Source organism: Microcaecilia unicolor, chromosome 7 (genome assembly GCF_901765095.1).
Source record: "Microcaecilia unicolor chromosome 7, aMicUni1.1, whole genome shotgun sequence".
NCBI lineage: Eukaryota > Metazoa > Chordata > Amphibia > Gymnophiona > Siphonopidae > Microcaecilia > Microcaecilia unicolor.
The window spans coordinates 92926389-92946651 of NC_044037.1; the positions used below are offsets into that span (position 1 = coordinate 92926389).

The 20263-nt window shown below is 48.3% G+C and overlaps 1 protein-coding gene across 3 annotated transcripts in view; it reads right to left on the minus strand.

Annotated features, from left to right (window-relative positions):
* The window catches only part of LOC115474280 (zinc finger protein 2-like), a 124427-nt gene that overhangs the window by 84805 nt on the left and 19359 nt on the right, over positions 1-20263 (minus strand). Inside the window, exon 1 of one of the 3 annotated variants that reach the window (XM_030209681.1) lies at positions 1907-1925. The exons of the other annotated variants lie outside the window; for them this stretch is intronic. The gene's annotated coding sequence lies outside the window, so the exon portion shown is untranslated. Of the gene's footprint in view, positions 1-1906; positions 1926-20263 lie in introns of those variants that run through there. 3 annotated transcript variants of the gene reach the window in all.

Sequence of the window (20263 nt, forward strand, 5' to 3'; positions counted from 1 at the left end):
TATTTTTTGCAATCGTATCTTAGGTTTGCTCCACAATTTGTCCCGGGGGCAATGGACCTGTGCTTTAACAAATGGGAAAGGATGGGTCTGTGCACATTGGGCCAATTTTGGGTGGAGGGTGAGCTTATTTCATTTCAGGAGCACTGTGAGGAATATGGTCTCTCCGCTAATCATGCTTTCCAATACCAGCAGGTGCAGAATTTTGTGGTTAAAAGAGCTAAAGTAGAATTAGCTCTGGCCGAGACATCCTTGGAAAGGGCAATGAGGGGTGGAGCGAATAGGGGTTGTGTTTCCAGAATATACAAGGCCCTCAATGCATAACAAGCCAATTATGTACTATGTTGTCTAGATGGGAATCTGCTTTGGGCATTTCTTTGGAATATGAACAATGGGAAGTTGTGTTTACATCTTTGCTCAAAGGTTCTGTCTCTAGTAACATAATGGAAAATGGCCATAAGATTTTATACCAATGGTATTATATGCCCAAGAGGCTTTCCAAAATGTTTCCTGGCAGCTCAGCCTTGTGTTGGCAAAAATGTGGCCTGCAGGGTGATATGGTACATATCTGGTGGTCTTGCCCATGGGCCCAAATGTTCTGGACTCTGGTGCTAAAGTTGGTGTCTAGCCTAAGAGGAACCCAATACCCTTTGAAGATGGAACATTGTCTGTTGCATGTTAAGCCTCGGGGGGTAAGATCACCTATGCACCAGCTGGTCACCTCGCTGTTTGTGGCTAGTAAGCTAGTGTTGGCTGGGGCATGGAAACAGCCCACTATCCCAGGTATTGGACAAATTTTGAAAAAAACTGGACTATATTCATTTAATGTCAAAGCTGACGGCTTTGCGTACTGGTCTACTGATACCATACCATCGTATATGGGACCCTTACGTGAAATGGTCAACTGGACCTGAACTCTGCACATTGTTACAGTAACAGAGACATTCATGCATTCTCAGTAAACATAACCAGTAGGGGGAGTTGGGTTTGGGAGTGGGGGGAGGGGGTACTAATAATACTTGTTGTTTTGCTGTGTTCTACACAATACGGTTGGAAAAGTTATTTCATGAGCTATTTCAAAAATAAAAATATAAAAAAGAAGAACTATATAAAAAAAAAAAAAAAGTTTCCTTTCCCTAGAAACTTGTAATGATCTGTTCTTTAGAAACCCAGTAAACTAATCCAGTACTGTATAAGTAATCACGCTTTCATTTAATCTGTAGATCATAATCACATGATTAACAACGTTGAATGCAGCAGATAAGTCTAGCTACATAACCAACATCGGGTTCTTTGAATTTAGAACTAATTTGGATAAAAGTAGACAGCAATACAGTTTCAGTACTACATCTGGGCCAGAACTCAGATTGTCTAGAATGATCAAGCTAGCACCTGATGTTGCGAGATAAACTCTTGAAGCTGTCTTCCCACCACTGTCTTTGTAATCTTAGTAATGAACAGTAGACTGGCTACCAGTTAATATAATCAGAGCAGGAGGTAGTACATCAAACACTAAAATTCAATGTGCCAATGCACGCTAAGTAAGTGTGCCTAGATCAGATGCTCAGCATACAGGTGTAAAAGCAGCAGGCCTAAAATCAAATCCTCAGGGCAGCGATTTTCAAACCTATTCTGAGGGGCCCCCACCAGTCTAGTCTTCAGGATATCCATAGTGGATATGCATGAAAGAATACAGATTTGCATGCATGGTCTTCATTGCATGACAATTTCTTTTCATGGCCATTCATTGTGGATATCCTGAAAAACAAAACTGGCTGGGAGTCCTCCAGGACAGATATGGTAACCACTGTCTCAGGGACTTGAAAAAGATTGGCGACAGGAATAAGAGAACACCAGAGGGGAAACAATCAAGAAATAACTGTAAAAAATAAGGAGAAATTAGACCTACCTGCTAATTTGCTTTCCTTTAGTTCCTCCGGACTGGCCCAGAATGTGACTGATGGGTTTGTGCACGCCTTACAGTAGGTGGAGACTGAGAATAAAAAACTGTGACTCTAGAGAGAGCCAATAAGAGCCCTTGGCAACGAGAAAGATCCAGTAACAAAGTACCAAAGCAGAAGGAAGTAAAACAATAAGTAAATAAATAAAACAATATGAAAGCCTGAGCAGCCACCGGCACATTGCCAACACAGGGTGTGTGCCACCAACAATAATGTGACCAATGACATACCCCTGCATATCATGCACAAAAGATTACATACTGAACCATAGAATTTGTGGTTTGTTTGTTTTTAAACAATGAAACCAGAAACCAGCAACACAGCTCCCAAGAAAACAACATCACTTAACTCTTGAAGACACAGAATACCTAAAGGGAGGGATCTGGGCCGTCTGGAGGGACTAAAGGAAAGCAAATTAGCAGGTAAGGCCTAATTTCTCCTTCCTTAGCGTCCCTCCGGACCAGCCCAGAATGTGACTGATGGGAAGTAACAAAGCAGTAAGATTATGGGAGGGTCACTAATAGCCCCGCCGTCAAAATGTGTGCCCCGAAAACAACTTGCTGATGACTCAGGAGGTCCAATCGATAGTGCTTTGAAAAGGAATGCAAAGAAGACCAAGTTGCCACCATACAAATGTCCTCCAGAGGCACAAGACAATGCTCCGCCCAAGAAGTAGCCTGACCTCTGGTAGAGTGAGCCTTAACTCCTTCCGGAACAGCTTTCCCAGAAAGAAGGTAAGCTGATGCAATAATTTCCTTAAGCCAACGAAAACTAGTGGGCTTAGAAGACATAAGCCCTTTGCGTGAACCTCTGATGAGAATAAACAAATGATCAGACTGACAAATCTCCTCCGTAGACTTCACATAATGCTTCAGAACTCTTTTGACATCCAAACGCTTCAAGAGACGCTGCTCCTCTGACTCGGAGAAAGAACCTAGAACAGGCAACACCACCGGTTGAGATGAATGAAAACAAGTCAATACCTTGGGCAGAAAAGAAGGAACTGGTCTTAAAACCACTCGATCCAAGCTGAATTCCAAAAACAAATACCTACACGAAAGAGACTGCAACTCCGAAAATCTCCTAGCTGAGGCAATAGCCACTAAAAACAATGCATTCATGGTTAAGTACTTCAAAGTACAAGAAGATAAAGGCTCAAAGGGAGGCTTGGTAAGAACAGAGTACCAAATTAAGATCCCAGCGGGGAAAAGAACAGCGAGACGCAGGACGCAGGAGGTTAACCTCCCTTTAAAAAACGGAACACATCCAGGTGGCTAGCCAGCAATCTTCCTTGAACACGACCTCGAAAACACGACAGAGCTGCAATCTGCACTTTAAGAGAAGCCAAAACAAGGCCTTTGTCAAAACCACGCTACAGAAAATCCAAAATTTGCAAGACGGACGCGTGAAAGGGAGCTATCCCGAGCTCCTCACACCAGGCCTCAAAAATCCTCCAGGTCCAAACATAATTCAAAGAGGTAGAACGCCGATGAGAGCAAAGCTGAGGCAAAAGATCCTGCCTGACCGGGAGCTTGGACGGATCCTCTTTAGAAGCCGCTGAAGATCGTCATACCATGGTCTGCAAGGCCAATCCGGCGCCACCAAGATCAGATGGTCCCTGTGCATCTGAAGTAGATGCCCTATCAATGGCCAGGGAGGAAAGGCATAAAGAAGACCGGTCGGCCAGGGAGCATACAGGTCCATCTTAGGAAACCCCCAATGGTTCACCACCGCCCGATATGCCACATCGCTTAGAGCCCACTCCCTGGGATCTAGCATGTTTCAACTGAGAAAGTCTGCTTGAACATTTTCAACTCCTGCCACACGAGCCACTGACAGCGCCACCAGATGCACCTCCGACCACTGTAACAGCTGTGACGCTTCTTGCTCTGTCGACTCCTGGTTCCTCCTTCCCGATTGATGTAAGCCACCGCGGTGGCATTTTCTGACATCACGCGGACTGCCTTGCCCCTCAACAGATGGACAAAGGTCTGGATTGCTAGTCTAACTGCCCTGGTCTCCAATAGATTCATTGAGCAAGATCTCTCCTAAGGAGACCACAGGCCTTGAGCATACTGTTCCTGACAGTGAGCTCCCCATCCCTGGAGACTGGCATCTGTTGTAACCACCCTCCAGTTGGGCTGATCCAGAGGCATTCCCTTGGTCATACTGGCATCTCGCAGCCACCAATCTAGGCTGCTCTTCACCTGAGCCGGAAGTGACAATTTCTGATGTAGAGAGTCCTTCTGTGATGACCACCGAGAAAGAAGTGACCTCTGAAGCGGCCTCATGTGAGCTCTGGCCTAGGGCACTGCCTCAAATCGCCGCCACCATGGAACCCAGGACCTGAAGATAATCCTTGGCCGCTGGCCTCAGTGACTGCAATAAGTGACGAATCTGAGACTGCAGTTTGAGGACACGAGCCAGCGGAAGAAAAACACGGCCCTGCAACGTGTCAAAACAGACTCCCAGGTACTCTAATGACTGAGATGGCTGCAGACGGATATTTTATGCAATGACTACCCAACCTAGGGACTTCAAGAAGTCTACTACTCGAGCTGTCACCTAAACGCTCTCCTGGTAAGACTTTGCTCTGATCAACCAATCGTCTAAATAATGATGGACTAGACTGACTTCCATTCTGAGTGCTGCGGCTACTACGACCATGACTTTGGTAAACATCCGAGAAGCAGTCACAAGCCCGAAGGGAAGAGCCCAAAAATGAAAATGCTGGCCGAGCACCGCAAACTGAAGGAAACGTTCATGTGCCAGTCATATAGGGATATGCATGTAGGTTTTTGTGAGGTCAAGCGACGTCAGAAACTCCCCGGTCTGCACCGCCACAATGACCAACGACAAAGTCTCCATACGAAATGAGGGCACCATGAGGGCTAGAATGACCACCTGGAGATCTAAAATCTGCCTGAAGGAACCCTCTTGCTTGGGAATCAGAAGGTTTATGGAGTAACGTCCTAGAAGCTGCTCTGCCAAAGGAACTGGACAAATAACCTGAAGGTTGAGAAGTCTGCGTAGAGTGTCTCTGACAGCCCTGGTTTTGAGCAGAGGACATCAGGGAGATTCCATGAAAGCATCTGACAAAGGATGAGGAAACTCAAAGGCGAACCCCATCGCAAATAACCTCTAGCACCCATTGGTCTGAAGTAATTTGGGCCCACCTCACATAAAACTCGCCAACTGAGCTCCTACCTGAACCAGGGGCTGGTCCCGCAAACCTTCATTGCCGAGGACGGGAGGAAGACGAGAAAGAATTTCCTATTTCCTGACTGCTTCTACGACCACCCCAAAAGGAGAGAGTCCTCTGAAAAAAACTTGGATCGTTGAAATGGAACTACTCTGCCTGGTCTATACCGAAAAGAACGGCCCCTACCACGGCTGGAAAAAAACATCAAGTCCAGGCCTCCTGGGACGATCCTCAGGAAGCCTTGGAACTTTAGCCTCACCTAGGCTACGCAGCAGCTTATCCAACTCATCGCCAAAGAGAAAAGAACCCTTAAAAGAAAATTTACTAAGCTTGGACTTAGAGCCCGCATCCGCAGACCAGCCACGAAGCCAAAGAGAGCGACGGGCCGCCACGCAAAGAGCCATAGACTTATTAGAGGCCCGAAGCAAGTCATAAAGAGCATCTGCCAAAAAGGCCAAACCCATTTCCAACTTCGCCACTTCGGCATCTATCCCTGAAAAATCATCATCAGAACGGTCCAAGACCTTTTCAAACCAACGAAAACAGGCTCTCGCTAATAAAGAATCACAGATAGCAGCTTGCACAGCCAGAGCAGAAACATCAAAACTATTCTTTAACAAGGATTCTATATGGCGATCCTGGACATCTCTCAAAGCCATCCCACCATCCACAGGAACCGTATTTCGTTTAGTGACTGCAGACACTACAGTCTCCTGTTCCTCAAATCGCAAGATAGTGGAAACCTGAGAAATAAGCTCCTGCAGGTCATCTTTATGAAAAATTCTCGCCACTGAAGGATCTTCCCCCGCAAGGAGAGGCTCCGCACCATCTTCCAGCTGACCGAGGTCCTCAGGAAAATGACCTTCCAGAAACACCTATGTCTCCTCCAAGGACCCACTTCCAAAACTTCTTTTAAATCTCAAAACTGCCTGGGCTGCTTAGCAGCCGCTGCTTGACCCTCCTGAGACCTCTTCACTGAAGCCTCTCCTGGAGCAGCTTTGTGCAATAAAAAAGCTTAGTACATTTGTACCACAAAGTCAGGCGGGAAGCCACCTTCACCTGCTGAAGAAACAGGAGTCTGAGGCAGAGCTGGTAGAGAGGCCGATAAAGCAGGCAGGGATGCAGCATTTAGAGGGGAAGACAAAATGGCGGCGTTTCCCGCCGAAATTGGCACTGCCAGCGAGGCTGACCCGACTGCACTTAAAACTGCTGAATCGGAACCCCCACTAACAGCGCCGACATTTTTACAGCACCTGCTCCCATGCTCCGACGAAGCATCTACCGCGGTGCAAAACTTACAAGCAACGCTCGAGTCAACTCTGTGACGCTGACAGACTGAACAGCGGCGGAGCTTCTCTGCCATCACGTCTGCCTAAGCCAACTGCGAATCAAAACAGAAGCCAGAAAAAACAGGAGCAAACCGTCACAGAGAGAAAACAGAAACTGTCTTGCTCGTTTAAAGAGAAAGTAAAGGGCAGAGAACCAAAATCAAAGCTCGTCTTTGTTTTTTTCCTCGTGGCTGCCTCTCCCTGCCTCAAAAGCGCTTCCCCTGAAGAGCTTGAGGAAACTGCCTTTTTGTGCTGAGATTTCCTCTTATTTTTTTTTTTTTTTACTCAAGCACAGCTTAAAAGAATACCAGGAAGGACATGGAGGGAGGGACCCATCCACCCGAGTTTGACACCCCCGAGGCGCTAAGAAAAAAAAAAAAAAATATATATATATATATATATATATAGTGATCACTCTGGAGTGCTGACGTGGGGAAAAGGGGATAGTGGTTCTTTTAGACGTCAGCATCCCTTGTCAGTCAGCCCTGCTCAGCGAGCAGTGCGCCCTCTAGTGGCCAAACTGCCAGAGAAAGCTTTAGTTCAGGTGACAAACTACTCTCGCCAGAAGCCAGTGCAGGGTCAGCTGAACTCCCAGGAGGGGGGAGGGAGGAATGAATGATTGGGAGATGAGGTCTGATCCTGGAGATAAGGAACAGCTGGTGGAGCCTGGGGGGGAGGAGGAGGAGGAGACGGATTGTAATAAAGGGGAAGTGGAAAGAGAACGGGAGGAGGAGTGTATGGAAGTGGGTGGTTTGGCCCTATCTCATGCAGACAAGTTGAGAGTTTTTGTGGCCTCTGTGTTGCCCCGTGGACTTTGGGAAAGTCGAGAGTAAGGCAGTGGAGAGGAGGCTGGGTGAAACGTCTTGCTGCGGGACTGTCTGCTCTTAAATGGTAGTGCTGCTAAAAGGTGGAGTGTGTTGCTGAACAGGATTGTGCATGTGAAAAACTCAGACTGTAAGAGATGATGTGGAAACACCTAACCACCAAAACTGTCTGCTGTTAAGAGGTAGTGCTGCTGGAGGTTCGGCAGATTTTTGAAACAGAAATATGCAACTGTTATGTGGGAAATGAGTCTGCACTATGTAAAGAAAGGAGGACTGTTAAACTATAATGACTGAAATAGGTGTTTCAAGCAAGAATAATCTGGTGTCAAGAGAGCCGAAACAATAAAAACCTTTGATTGTTTTCTGACGACGTTGAGTGTGCAAAAGTTTCTAAAAGCAACAGGAGGGAGAGAGAGGAGGAGAGGCTACAGGCTGGCTCAGCCCACAGGAGGTGAAGGAAGCTAAGCAGGGACGGCCTCGGTCCCATCCGGAAGGGTGACCTGGTTACTATATATATAAATATAAAGATTGAGACTAAAGGGCTCACCACCTTCCACCTGCTGGAGACAGATTACTGGATCTTTCTCTTGTTGCCAAGGGCTCTTATGGGCTCTCTCTAGAGTCACAGTTTTTTTTTCTGTGTCCACCTACTGAAAGGCATGCACAACCCATCAGTCACATTCTGGGCCGGTGCGGAGGACGCTAAGGAAGAAAAGAATTAGAAGACCAAACCAATGTCACAATTTAAAGACTAAATCGCTGCTGAGAATAACCCATTGCCAATCATATCAAAGCTAGTAGAAAGGTTGAAGAAGGTAGCACCTTAGAGCTAATCCAGGAGGAAAGCCTCTGGTACTTTAGTGAAGACTTTCAATGAAATATACAGCACAGAAACAGTATGGAAGGGACCAATAAAGTGAGAGAAAAGGAAGTTTAAGTGTGAAGAACTAGTAAAATAAGCAAAATAAAAAGATACAAAGAAATTGGAAATAAATGAGACGACAGACTAGATACCGACCAAAATGGGGTTGTTGTTTTTTTCAGTTTAGAGCAAAACTGAAATTGCCACCAAAACCATCTGAAAGCTTTCAGCTGAAACAGAACCTGCAGCCAACACCTACCACCTGGTTATGGCCAAATCCAAAACCAAAGACTCAAGTTTAGTTGTGTAAAGGTGAACCAGTGAGAGCTGCTGGAGATTGTAGGTAATTGCAGTTTGCATCCCTCTGCTAAACCCACATTATCCAAGCCAGAATATTTATTTTTTTTTAATTTTTGTTACATTTGTACCCCGCACTTTCCCCACTCATGGCAGGCTCAATGCGGCTTACATGGGGTAATGGAGGGTTAAGTGACTTGCCCAGAGTCACAAGGAGCTGCCTGTGCCTGAAATGGGAATTGAACTCAGTTCCACAGTTTCCCAGGACCAAAATATAACTTAAATAATGAAAATCTGTATCTTACCTCAAAGCAAAACAGCCTCCACACAGACTGCAGATAATGAAAACAAACTAAAAGCCAATTTTACTGCAGCTGACTTTGTGCCTATTCGAGCGACAGCTGATGTCACAACTCTACAGAAAGGCTAATTCCTAAGTAGTTATCATCACAAATTTAAAGTCTTAAATTCCAAAAACACACGGTCATTTCTGGCCAAGACATGACCAAAAATTAAAATAACCTTTCAGTTGAAAACAAAACCAGCCAGAAAAAGGATTTCGGGACAGTTTCAGTGCTATAACTGAGACTGAAATTCGACCAGCCTCTATGACAGTCGAGCAATAGCTGACAGGCAAACTATGAATCTTTAGTGCACACCAAACCCTGAAAAGTGGAGAAAACCATTTTGAAGATGCAATAGGGGAAGCATATAGCGAATGCTACATACCTGTAGATGGTATTCTCCGAGGACAGCAGGCTGATTGTTCTCACTGATGGGTGATGTCCACGGCAGCCCCACCAATCGGAATCTTCACTAGCAAAAGCCTTTGCTAGCCCTCGCGCGCCAATGCGCACCGCGCATGCGCGGCCGTCTTCCCGCCCGAAACCGGCTCGTGCCGGCCAGTCTCATATGTAGCAAGACAAAGACTAGGGAAGACACAACTCCAAAGGGGAGGCGAGCGGGTTTGTGAGAACAATCAGCCTGCTGTCCTCGGAGAATACCTTCTACAGGTATGTAGCATTCGCTTTCTCCGAGGACAAGCAGGCTGCTTGTTCTCACTGATGGGGTATCCCTAGCCCCCAGGCTCACTCAAAACAACAACCATGGTCAATTGGGCCTCGCAACAGCGAGGACATTACTGAGATTGACCTAAAAAATTTACCAACTAACTGAGAGTGTAGCCTGGAACAGAATAAAACATGGGCCTAGGGGGGTGGAGTTGGATCCTAAACCCCGAACAGATTCTGAAGCACTGACTGCCCGAACCGACTGTCGCGTCGGGTATCCTGCTGCAGGCAGTAATGAGATGTGAATTTGTGGACAGATGACCACGTCGCAGCTTTGCAAATCTCTTCAATAGTGCCTGAATTCAAGTGGGCTACCGACGCTGCCATGGCTCTAACATTATGAGCCGTGACATGACCCTCAAGAGCCAGCCCAGCCTGGGCGTAAGTGAAGGAAATGCAATCTGCTAGCCAATTGGATATGGTGCGTTTTCCCACAGCCACTCCCCTCCTGTTGGGATCAAAAGAAACAAACAATTGGGCGGACTGTCTGTTGGGCTGTGTCTGCTCCAGATAGAAGGCCAATGCTCTCTTGCAGTCCAATGTGTGCAGCTGACGTTCAGCAGGGCAGGAATGAGGACGGGGAAAGAATGTTGGCAAGACAATTGACTGGTTCAGATGGAACTCCGACACAACCTTTGGCAAGAACTTAGGGTGAGTGCGGAGGACTACTCTCTTATGATGAAATTTGGTGTAAGGGGCCTGGGCTACCAGGGCCTGAAGCTCACTGACTCTACGAGCTGAAGTAACTGCCACCAAGAAAATGACCTTCCAGGTCAAGTACTTCAGATGGCAGGAATCCAGTGGCTCAAAAGGAGGTTTCATCAGCTGGGTGAGAACGACATTGAGATCCCATGACACTGTAGGAGGCTTGACAGGGGGCTTTGACAAAAGCAAACCTCTCATGAAGCGAACAACTAAAGGCTGTCCTGAGATCAGCTTACCTTCCACACGGTAATGGTATGCACTGATTGCACTAAGGTGAACCCTTACAGAGTTGGTCTTGAGACCAGACTCAGACAAGTGCAGAAGGTATTCAAGCAGGGTCTGTGTAGGACAAGAGCGAGGATCTAGGGCCTTGCTGTCACACCAGACGGCAAACCTCCTCCATAGAAAGAAGTAACTCCTCTTAGTGGAATCTTTCCTGGAAGCAAGCAAGATGCAGGAGACACCCTCTGACAGACCCAAAGAGGCAAAGTCTACGCTCTCAACATCCAGGCTGTGAGAGCCAGGGACCGGAGGTTGGGATGCAGAAGCGCCCCTTCGTCCTGCGTGATGAGGGTCAGAAAACACTCCAATCTCCACGGTTCTTCGGAGGACAACTCCAGAAGAAGAGGGAACCAGATCTGATGCGGCCAAAAAGGAGCAATCAGAATCATGGTGCCTCGGTCTTGCTTGAGTTTCAACAAAGTCTTCCCCACCAGAGGTATGGGAGGATAAGCGTACAGCAGACCCTCCCCCCAGTCCAGGAGGAAGGCATCCGATGCCAGTCTGCCGTGGGCCTGAAGCCTGGAACAGAACTGAGGGACTTTGTGGTTGGCTCGAGATGCGAAGAGATCTACCAAGGGGGTGCCCCACACCTGGAAGATCTGTCGCACTACGCGGGAATTGAGCGACCACTCGTGAGGTCGCATTATCCTGCTCAACCTGTCGGCCAGACTGTTGTTTACGCCTGCCAGATATGTGGCTTGGAGCACCATGCCGTGACAGCGAGCCCAGAGCCACATGCTGACGGCTTCCTGACACAGGGGGCGAGATCCGGTGCCCCCCTGCTTGTTGACGTAGTACATGGCAACCTGGTTGTCTGTCTGAATTTGGATAATTTGGTGGGACAGCCGATCTCTGAAAGCCTTCAGAGCGTTCCAGATCGCTCGTAACTCCAGAAGATTGATCTGCAGATCGCGTTCCTGGAGGGACCAGCTTCCTTGGGTGTGAAGCCCATCGACATGAGCTCCCCATCCCAGGAGAGACGCATCCGTTGTCAGCACTTTTTGTGGCTGAGGAATTTGGAAAGGACATCCCAGAGTCAAATTGGACCAAATCGTCCACCAATACAGGGATTCGAGAAAACTCGTGGACAGGTGGATCACGTCTTCTAGATCCCCAGCAGCCTGAAACCACTGGGAAGCTAGGGTCCATTGAGCAGATCTCATGTGAAGGCGGGCCATGGGAGTCACATGAACTGTGGAGGCCATGTGGCCCAGCAATCTCAACATCTGCCGAGCTGTGATCTGCTGGGACGCTCGCACCCGCGAGACGAGGGACAACAAGTTGTTGGCTCTCGCCTCTGGGAGATAGGCGCGAGCCGTCCGAGAATTCAGCAGAGCTCCTATGAATTCGAGTTTCTGCACTGGGAGAAGATGGGACTTTGGGTAATTTATCACAAACCCCAGTAGCTCCAGGAGGCGAATAGTCATCTGCATGGACTGCAGGGCTCCTGCCTCGGATGTGTTCTTCACCAGCCAATCGTCGAGATATGGGAACACGTGTACCCCCAGTCTGCGAAGTGCCGCCGCTACTACAGCCAAGCACTTTGTGAACACTCTGGGTGCAGAGGCGAGCCCAAAGGGTAGCACACAGTACTGGAAGTGACGTGTGCCCAGCTGAAATCGCAGATACTGTCTGTGAGCTGGCAGTATCGGGATGTGCGTGTAGGCGTCCTTCAAGTCCAGAGAGCATAGCCAATCGTTTTGCTGAATCAAGGGGAGAAGGGTGCCCAGGGAAAGCATCCTGAACTTTTCTTTGACCAGATATTTGTTCAGGGCCCTTATGTCTAGGATGGGACGCATCCCCCCCCTGTTTTCTTTTCCACAAGGAAGTACCTGGAATAGAATCCCAGCCACCTTAGGTGAAAAGCTTTCAACCTCCCCCCGACTGGTAGGTCGCCCGGCACTGACACTTGGATGTCGGCTATGCTCTGCTGGAGCCAGTCAAAAGCTCGTCTCTTGCTTTTGCTGGGGAGCCGAGGGGCCTTGCTGAGGCGCACGCTGCTGACGAGAGCGAGCGCGCTGGGGCTTAGCCTGGGCCGCAGGCTGTCGAGAAGGAGGATTGTACCTACGCTTACCAGAAGAGTAGGGAACAGTCTTCCTTCCCCCAAAAAATCTTCTACCTGTAGAGGTAGAGGCTGAAGGCTGCCGGCGGGAGAACTTGTCGAATGCGGTATCCCGCTGGTGGAGCTGCTCTACCACCTGTTCGACTTTCTCTCCAAAAATATTATCCGCACGGCAAGGTGAGTCCGCAATCCGCTGCTGGATTCTATTCTCCAGGTCGGAGGCACGCAGCCATGAGAGTCTGCGCATCACCACACCTTGAGCAGCGGCCCTGGACGCAACATCAAAGGTGTCATACACCCCTCTGGCCAGGAATTTTCTGCACGCCTTCAGCTGCCTGACCACCTCCTGAAAAGGCTTGGCTTGCTCATGGGGGAGCGCATCCACCAAGCCCGCCAACTGCCGCACATTGTTCCGCATGTGTATGCTCGTGTAGAGCTGGTAGGACTGAATTTTGGCCACGAGCATAGAAGAATGGTAGGCCTTCCTCCCAAAGGAGTCCAAGGTTCTAGAGTCCTTGCCCGGGGGTGCCGAAGCATGCTCCCTAGAACTCTTGGCCTTCTTTAGGGCCAAATCCACAACTCCAGAGTCGTGAGGCAACTGCGTGCACATCAGCTCTGGGTCCCCATGGATCCGGTACTGGGACTCAATCTTCTTGGGAATGTGGGGGTTAGTTAATGGCTTGGTCCAGTTCGCCAGGAATGTCTTTTTTAGGACATGATGCATGGATACTGTGGACGCTTCCTTAGGTGGAGAAGGATAGTCCAGGAGCTCAAACATTTCAGTCCTGGGCTCGTCCTCCACAACCACCGGGAAGGGGATGGCCGTAGATATCTCCCGGACAAAGGAAGCGAAAGACAGACTCTCGGGAGGAAAAAGCCGTCTTTCAGGAGAGGGAGTGGGATCAGAAGGAAGACCCTCAGACTCCTCGTCAGAGAAATATCTGATGTCTTCCTCTTCTTCCCACGAGGCCTCACCCTCGGTGTCAGACACAAGTTCACGAACCTGTGTCTGCAACCGTGCCCGGCTCGACTCCGTGGAACCACGGCCACGGTGGGAGCGTCGAGAGGTAGACTCCCTCACCCACACCGGCGAAGCTCCCTCCGCTGACGTAGTCGGGGAGCCTTCCTGGGAGGCGACCGCAGTCGGTACCGCACGCGGCACCGACGCCGGAGACCTCACCCCGGGCGATGGACCAGCCGGCGCAAGCACCCCCGGTACCGGAGGGATAGGGCGCAACAGCTCTCCCAGGATCTCTGGGAGAACGGCCCGGAGGCTCTCGTTCAGAGCGGCTGCAGAAAAAGGCATGGAGGTCGATGCAGGCGTCGAAGTCAGTCTGTTCCGGGCGTGGAGGCTGTTCCGGGCTGTCCAGAGTGGAGCGCATCGACACCTCTTGGACAGAGGGTGAGCGGTCCTCTCGGTGCCGATGCATGCTGGGTGCCGACTCCCTCGGCGACCCAGAGCTCTCGGTGCCGACACGGGAAGGGGACCGGTGTCGATGCTTCTTCGATTTTTTGGAGCGAAGCACGTCACCGGCACTTCCCGGCACCGACGAGGAGGACGTAGAATCCAACCGTCTCTTCCTCGGGGCCGAGACCGAAGAGGGTCGGTCTCGGGGGGGCTGTACCGCAGGAGCCCTCAGGGTAGGGGGAGACCCACCCGAAGGCTCACCGCCACCAGCAGGGGAATGGACAACCCTCACCTGCACTCCAGACGAAGCACCACCGTCCGACGACATCAGCAGACGAGGTCCCGGTACCACCGACGTCGATACAGTCGTCCGATGTCTCAGCGCCGATGCAGAGGGTCGATGCCTTGATACACTCGATGCACTGGCGGCCGAGGATGAAGGTCTGGACGCTGGAGACGTCGATGCACTCGATACCCCCGGTGCCGATGCCGACGAAGAGCCCGAGAACAAAATGTTCCACTGGGCTAACCTCGCTACCTGAGTCCGCTTTTGTAAAAGGGAACACAGACTACAGGCCTGAGGGCGGTGCCCAGCCCCCAGACACTGAAGACACGACGCGTGCCTGTCAGTGAGCGAGATTACCCGGGCGCACTGGGTGCACTTCTTGAAGCCGCTGGAAGGCTTTGATGTCATGGGCGGAAAAATCAGGCCGGCGAGATCAAAACTCGAAATGGCGAAAATTGGCACCACAAAAATAGGGAGAAGAAAATTTCGACCGAGGCCTAACTAAGGCCTACCCCAACGACGAAAGAAAGCTTACCGGGGCGAAAAGCTCGAAATACGGGAAGGGAAAAACCAAAAAGTATCTTCCCGAAACACTTCTCAAACTTTCTCTGAAGAAACGAGTCGAAAACGACCCGCGAGGTCAACTTTCCAGGGCACGAACGGCGAAACACGACCGTACCGAGCGCGGACAAAAGAAGACTGGCCGGCACGAGCCGGTTTCGGGCGGGAAGACGGCCACGCATGCGCGGTGCGCATCGGCGCACGAGGGCTAGCAAAGGCTTTTGCTAGTGAAGATTCCGATTGGAGGGGCTGCCGTGGACGTCACCCGTCAGTGAGAACAAGCACCCTGCTTGTCCTCGGAGAATGCATTTTCTTACATCATCACAAATACAGAAAGGTATTCAAAAGTTTGCTAAATGCTTTTTTTGTTAAACCATTTTTATTGATTCAAATGCAAGTACATAAAAGCAAACATATCTGCAAAACAAAACCATTGTTATAACAGCTTTCAATGTAACAACCCCACCCTCACCCCCCCATACCTCCTTCCACTCCATGCTCCTCAAATCCAAGCCGTAACCCAAATTACATAAGCAAAAATCCTTAATCAAGAAGGCGACTGCGAGCCACTGGAGCAAGGAAGTTTCATAAGGGCTCCCAACAGGATTGAAAATGATGGCCAGGTGTGGAATCCATCGAAGTAAACAAGCATCTCTACATAGCAACAAGTTGTAACATAGGTGATCGCCACTCTGCCACTGTAGGAGGCTCCTCTTCAAGCCATTTTTGTAGGATACATTTCTTCCCTAATAAAACAGAGCATTTAACAAATCCCCAAAAGCCCCTTGGCGCCGGCCGCACTAGACCCACAGAATCAAACAACATAATAGTTGTTGGGCTCCACTGCCATCGCCAAAGGTGACCCACATGTGATGATATAGATTCCCAAAACGACATTATCCTTGGGCAACTCCAAAACATATGGCCTAAAGTTGCCTTATCTTGTGAACACTTTAAACAGACATCCTCAGGGCGGAGCATGACTGAAAAGGATCTAGGAGGGAAAACATACAATCTCAAAAGAAATTTATATTGCATTTCCTCGTGCAAAGCATCTTGTGTAAGTGCCCCCCTATGATGCACACATCTTTTAAATTGTTCTTCAGATAGAGAATTTGTACCCAAACTTAACCTAAGATATTTATGATAACATTTTAGAGGTACAAGGAATTGAGGATCTAACCAGCAGGCCTCCATGTAGGATTCATGAGTGCACAAAGTAAGTGCCCCTGGTGGGCAATGAAGCCACGTAGTGCCGCAGGTGACAATATTAAAATGGCGCTCAAGCCCCCAAATGGTATTCCTCTTGTAGATCAGCTAAGGAGTGAGGCCACGCAGTGCCACAGCTGACAATACTGAAATGGCGCTCAAACCCCCAAATGGTATTCCTCTTGTAGATCAGCTAAGAGTCGCATCTTACCCTGATCAGTAACCACATGTTGAATATATATTCTAGCAACCCAGTAATCAAAGGCCCCGTCAAAAAGCCCCGGAAAGAAAGCTGCATTCCCGGCTGGGGCAAAAAGGGTGTGACCTGGGGAATTCAATGATAACATCTTCACTACCTTCCTCCAAACAGCACATAATGAAGTATAGAAAGACTCGCACAGTGAAGTCCCAAGTTAATAGATTTTGTGTGCAAAACATAACTAAAATACCAAGGACTACCTTGACCAATCTCCACTTCACACACAGAGAAAAAAGATTTACCTCTAAACCAGTCTGATATATGACATGTGCCACTAGCCAGAGAAAAGGTCTAAAAGGCCCAAACCCCCTATGTCTATTGATTTATATAAGACTGCCCAAAGGCACACGTGGTCACTTCCTCTTCCATGTGTGACAAGGCAAGCCCCAGAAATTCCCCAGTGAAGCAGTTGAGCCCAGAACTACGGGTCCCAGAAGTCCTTGCAAGAATGAGAGGAGAGAGTAGTCCTAAAAAAATGGAATGGATTCCCAGCCCCAGCAGGGGGAGCAGTGGCTCGAGGCAGGGTGAGCCTGTTACTCCCTTCCAAACTAGAGGGAGAGGGAAGGATGAAGCTCAGTTCCTTGGCTTCGCCATCAGTATATAATTCCCCCCAGCTGTAAGAAGGGGAGAGCAGATTTCCTGGAGGCTCTCAGTCACCAGGAGAGGGGGGGAGACGAATGGAGGAAGAGATTCCATGGAGTATGTGGAGGAAGGAAGTGGCCTGCCACTAGAGCTACCAGCTACCATGGAGTGGGAGAATTCAAAGGTTGCCCTGCCCAGCACTTGAAGGCAGTGGAGGAGGCCACATCGGATGTGGTGCTGAGAGGTGGGAGAAACTGCCAACCCTGCTCCTTACAGGGTTCCCTCTGTGCTGTGAAAAGGCAGGTGATTTGTGGTATTGGTTTGATGTGCAAAGACTGTCCATGAAGATTTGTTCCGAACTGTGCTGAACTCTTACTAAACCCTTCTGAAGGAGGGGGAAGGGAAAACTAATGCCCTAATAGAAGACCTGAGGTCCTGAGGAGCTGAGCGTTTGCTGAGGGATTTTGGGACTTGGATTGTACCTTTTTTCTTCTGAAGATTATCTTATGAGGACTGTACCTTTTTCTTTTGAAGACTATATTAAGAGGGCTGTACCTCTTGTTTTGAAGAATATATTATGATTTTTGGTATGATATGAAATTGCCTTGATAATAAAATACTTTGGCCCTGAGTCCCAGTATCAGCAGCATTCTGTCCTGGAACCCTGGGAGCCCCGCAGGCTTGCTGGCTCTACCCAAGAGGAAGAAGCAGACCCCCCATTTACACAAAAAAAAAATGATGTAACAGATGATCAAAGATCTTACCATAACATCTGCAAAACATAAACACTGGAGTATGAGAAGCCTGTTATACACAAAGCAATAAGACCATACAGAGCAGAAGGCTGCACGGGAACGGGGACAGCGGGAATTCCGTGGGGATCCCCTTTAGGTCCGTGGGATCCTGTGAGGATGGACCCGGATCCTGTGGAACCACAACGGTAACCCACCTACGCTTTCCCTCTCCTCACAAACCTGAAGTCACCCTGGTGGTCTAATGGCTTGCTTCAGGGCAGGAAAGATCCCCACTCTTTTCTGCCCACCACCGCTGATCTGTCTCACTGCCGTCACTTGTTTAAAATGGCTACCAAGATTTCAAGTGGCAGCCTCACAAGACTTCAGTGGAAGTCTTGCGAGGCCACCGCTTGTAGTCTTAGCAGCCATTTTAAACAAGTGGCGGCAGCGAGACGGATCAGTGGGCAGTAAAAAGTGGGGATCTTTACTGCCCTGAAGCAAGCCACCAGGGTGACTTCAGGTATGTGTGGGGAGGGCACCAAGGGCTGGAGGTGAGGAGGATGCAGAGTGTGGGAGCAGGGAAGAGGGGAAAATGGGGCAAGAAGGTTAGATTGAGAACAGATGGTATGAGGCTACCTAGCCCAATGGATTGAAGTCAGTAGGCGAAGATTGCCGTCACAGTGGTTCAACCAAAACAACAGCAAACATTATAGAAAACAATAGCAAAAGAATTTTTAGAAATAAGGGATTGCCTATGTGTGGTCCACCTGTGAAAAGTCAAAAGCTGTTCCAGTTGGTAGGAAATGCCTTAAAAGGTGGAGGACAAAAAAAAATTTTTTTTTTTAACTTTTTTGACAGCTTTTTAATTTATTTGAAAGCTTCACATATATAGATGTAAAGATCGTGAAATAAAAACCAAATATCACTAAAACAGCTTCATAAATGATTACTGGTAGAAACAGCACTAATAACAGCTCGTGATTTAGCTTGCTCTTTAAAATGCTTATAAGTTTTAACTTTCTATAGTGGCTGCCTCTCCCAAAGACATACACCTTTCTAAACAAAGGGTAGTCCTTCCCAGCTACGTATGGGAGACGGGGAGGAAGGAGGGAGGGACTCGGGGACACCAGAGTTTAACACCCCCAGAGGCTGTAAAGAAAAGAAACAAGAAAGGAAAAGAAATTCCTGCCTGACCAGCGTCTAACAGAGAATTCCTAGGCACAGAAGAAGAGGTAGCACAGTTGTTCTTATTATTAACCTCTAAAAGAGAAAGAAAGAGACTAAAGGGCTCGCTTCCTACCTGCTGGGAGACTGAGAAAATACTGAGGCTAAGGTCACATGGCCAGGGCTCCTATTGGCTCTCTAGAGTCAGAGTTTTTTTCTCAGTCTCCACCTGCTGGTAGACGAGCACAACCTATCAGTCCAATCCTGGTCCGGTCCGGAGGGACGCTAAGGAAACAGCACTAATAAAGGCTGTGTTTTGTGCACATGTTTCTACACTGTTCTATACAATACAGTAATATATGGCCAGATTTCAGTGAGAATATCCTTTTAACGGACGGGTTCATCTTAACTGTTGTAATCTGCTTTGGGAAGCCTGGTGTTATAAAGATTGCAAGTAAAATTAAACTCTCTTTTCATTGGGGCACATGAAATCACAATTCTGTTTTGAGCATGTTTCAGGGACAAGTGGTTTTCATAAGTCAAAATAATAAAAATAAATATTTCATGCAGATCTCTTTCTTGGTGGGGAGGGGAAGCAAGGTGACTGCGGTGCGGCGGAGGGCTGGGATGAAGGAGATTACTTGTGGTGGGGATGGGTTAGATTTCTATCCCCGTGCAACTCTCTAATACATAGTTGCTAAGTGCTTTTAAAGTTTCTGATACTTGATTTTGTTTCGCCCTCAATAGAAGGAGACAACACAAAGCAGCTCTAAAGAAGAATAAGGAACACAAGCATGGAAGAAATCAAAATGGCAAGGTGGTCAAAACTCGTTACTCAGTTTCCTATGGCTCCAGTTAGGCACCTATGGATGCTCATACGGCTTGCCATGCACAATATCCAAGAAATGGGGAAGTACTGAGCCTAACTCCTGAAGGAGCTTGAGGTTATCACTCAGCTCAGGCAGTAGAACCCCTTCACCGCAACCACAGATGCAGTTGGAGAGCGATGTGCAAATTGCTGAGGTGGCACTCATGGATCACCAAAAGATTGATTGGGTAGAACAAGACGATGCTGCTTAAGATGAAACAGATGTTTAAATATTCTTTTCCAGAGAAGAATAAGCAAAAGAACTAGAGAACATGAGTTGAGGTTACAAAGGGGTTGACTCCGAAGTAATATTATGAAATACCTTTTCACAGAAAGAGTGGTGATGTCTGGAATGCCCTCCTACAAGAGGAGGTGGAGAGGAATACAGTAACAAAACTCAAAAATGTGCAGTATAAGTACAAAGGATTCCTAAATGGAAAGAGGATGAAATCAAAACAACTTAGCTGCGCTTAAACATCAAATCAAGTAGTTGGGAACTAAGGCTAGTGCCCGGCAAACTTCTATATATCGTGCCCAACTCTGTGCGAGCATCAGAGATGTGTGCAAATAAATTGATTAATGAGCTCGTAAACACCAATAAT